This window comes from Petaurus breviceps, unplaced genomic scaffold (genome assembly GCF_028583685.1).
Source record: "Petaurus breviceps papuanus isolate PSGF00001 unplaced genomic scaffold, PetGlider_PUasm1.0 91133, whole genome shotgun sequence".
Classification (NCBI taxonomy): Eukaryota; Metazoa; Chordata; class Mammalia; order Diprotodontia; family Petauridae; genus Petaurus; species Petaurus breviceps.
Genome location: NW_027187419.1, coordinates 6,948,464 through 6,951,691, shown reverse-complemented (window position 1 = coordinate 6,951,691; position 3,228 = coordinate 6,948,464). Strand labels below are relative to the sequence as shown.

The window sequence follows — 3,228 nt, the reverse complement described above, 5'->3', positions numbered from 1 at the left end:
TAAAAATATGGAACTATCAGAGTCCCTTTCTCAGACTCTTTGCCAGCTAAAATCCAATATTCAGCTACCCTCTGAAGGCCAAAATGCTGCCACTCCCCAGCTTCTTCTCTTATAAAAATTCTGTTTTGCAGCTCCATCTAGAGTCAAAATGTGCTTTTCTATCAGAAAGAGAGCTAAATGTGGAGACAGTAAGACCTGGGTTCAAGTCTTTTCTCTGACACATACTGGTTGTGTGACTGGGCAAGTCATTTAACCTTCTTGGTGCTCTAGGAAGTTCTGCTAGGAAAGTTCCACATTTGGGCAATGTCTACACCAGAGGAATCACCCGTGTAGACAACTCCTATTTTTTTTTTTGCATTTAATAATATGTTATTTTTTCCAATTGCATGTAAAGATGTTTTTCAGCATTCATTTCTGTAAGATTTTGATTTCCAAATTTTTCTCCCTCCTTTTCCCTCTCCCCTCCCCAGAACAGCAAGCAATCTGATATAGGCTCTACATGACAATCATATTAAACATATTTCCTTGTTAGTCATGTTGTAAGAAAAGAATCAGAACAAAAGGGAAAAACACAAGAAAGAAAAAATGAAAAAAGTGAAAATAGTATGTTTTGATCTGCATTCACACTCCATAGTTCTTTCTCTGGATGTGAATAGCATTCACGAGTCTTTTGGAATTGTCTTGGATCATTGTATTTCTGAAAAGAGCTAAAATCAATCATCATAGTTGATCATCACACAATACTGTTATTACTGTGTACATTGTTCTCCTGGTCCTGCTCACTTCAGTCAGCATCTGTTAATGTAAATCTTTATAGGTTTTTCTGAAATTTATCTGCTCATCATTTCTTATAGAACAATAGTATTTACATTCATATACCACAACTTGTTCAATCATTCCCCAATTGATGGGTATCCCCTCATTTTTCAGTTCTTGGCCACCACAAAAAGAGCTGCTATAAATATTTTGTACATGTGGGTCCTTTTCCTGTTTTTATGATCTCTTTGGGATATAAACCTAGTAGGAGTATTTCTGGATCAAAGATATGCACAGTTTTATAGCCCTTTGGGCATAGTTCCAAATTGTTCTCCAGAATGGGACAATTCCTATTTCTTTCTTTCTTTTTTACTGTAATGAATGTTTTCATTTCACTTTTTTTTATACTCTAATGTCATATTTATTCCTGTTCCATACGTTTTTGTTTCTTCAGTTTCTTCTAGGATATATTTTTCTTTTGAGCAACTTCCTCTTCTGATTTAGGAATAATTTGTTCCTTTTCAGTAAGTATCATCTCAATATGGCAGGGAGAACTCATGTATGGGTTGATGTGACCATGAGCCCTGTAAGTACACTGTTGCATTTTGGGAATCTTGTTAACCTGGATATGCTCAATGACAAGAGAATCCACATCCGAACCCTTCAGTTCTGCATTACTCTTCGCATTTTTAAGCACATGCAGCAAGAATTCAGCACTCTTTTTTGGACCAACCACCCTGTGTCCAACCCCATTGCTTAGCCTGGGCACATCTGCCAACTCCACCATTATATCATCAGAAGGGAACACACTGTTTCTTCAATGTGACACTTTGCAAATACTTGGTAGCTTTTTGGATATGTGTACTGTTAATAAATTGGGCTATTTCATGGGTGTTCTTGAAGTGGACCCAGAGATTTGAACCCCTTGACTTTCATTATTTTGGGGGGTTCTCTGGATCAAGAGAGTACCACACCATTTTAAATGATTACCTAGGATGGCTCAAGGGAAGAGCTCCTATTTCTAATAAAAGACTGAATTCAGAAATAAAGCACAGATGAGCAAAATCATCTGAAAGCAATCTACCCAGAATTCAATTTATTAAGTACCTCCTATGTGCCACACACTGTGCTATTTGATTGAGAATGCAGAGACAAAAATGGAAACAGTCCCTGAAGCAAGACCCTATGCCTCAATTTGCCATGCTATGTGAGAAAATGTCACCTAAGTCTTGGTACCTATTATGAAACGAAGAATATGTGAAATTTTATATATGCTTGAAGAAATTCAAGGATGTCCTTTTTATTGAAGGTAGGAATGAATTCTCCACAAGGAGAATTGGTTCAGTCAAACAAAGAAATAAAGTTGATCACATAGATACCTAAACAGAACTCTAATTCATGACTTTACTAATTTTCCCTGCCATTGGCATTATAAATATTTGACTATAAAATAGTTTCAATTTTTAACAAATACGTATTAATAGTTTATTATATGCAAGGCTCAGCTAGGTGGCACAGTGGATAGAGCTCTGGGCCTGGAGTCAGGAAGACCTGAGTTTCAATCCAGCCTTAGACACTTACTAGCTTTGTGACCTGGGGCAAGTCACTTCACCCTGTTTGCATCAGTTTCCTCATCTGTTAAATGAGCTAGAGAAGGAAACAGCAAACCACTCCAGTATCTTTGCTAAGAAAACCCCAAAGGGAGTCATGAAGAGACAGACATCAGTGAAACAACTGAACAACAATAAACATGTTCAAGATATTATGTTTAACCTCAAAGACTCATAAACTTTTGACTGATAGACTCATAATTAAAAAACAAGAATGTTTAAACGATATGTTCCTAACCATTTGGGCTTGAGATCAGGTCAGATAGACCAGTATTATAATAGGATGCCTCTTTGTGTTACTTTCAGGGAAAATACTCAATAGAATGGTCCATGGCTCTGAGCCAGTCTAATTTTTGTGCTGTTACCACATGGCCACTAGGTTTTCTAGTGGGTAGTTGATTATTTTCCTTCACTTATGCATCAATAAATGAATCACATCCTGGAGAGTAGATTAAATTCTTTTTGGGGAAATTGAAATAGCCAAACAAGAGTCATAACTAGCAATTAGTTCCAACTTTTTACATTTGAGGTAAACAGCACAAGATAGGTACTCAAATCAACATTTTTAGACAAATTTATCTTTTTCAGTTGACTGGATAATGAGTGAGCTAGAAAACAGATGACTCTGTCCAGTTGTGGGGGAGGAGGAAAGGCAGAGACCAGAACACCAGAGCATACTTCTGGGAAAGTCACTTTTTGTGGTAGTGGGGTGGGATGGGAGGGGGCAGTCAGACAAGGGTAGTCTTTGAGCATCTCCTCTGTGGTGCAACCACAGATAAAGTTTGCCTAATTATTCTTGCTAACCGGTTGCTCATCTCAATTGTTCCTATACTACAGACTTCTCTAAGTTTTAGTGCCCCCA

General features: G+C 37.4%; 1 pseudogene; it reads right to left on the bottom strand.

Moving 5' to 3' along the window:
* Positions 1-1,177: 1,177 nt before the first annotated feature.
* On the bottom strand, positions 1,178-1,733 carry LOC138155103 (large ribosomal subunit protein uL22-like; annotated as a pseudogene).
* Positions 1,734-3,228: the final 1,495 nt, after the last annotated feature.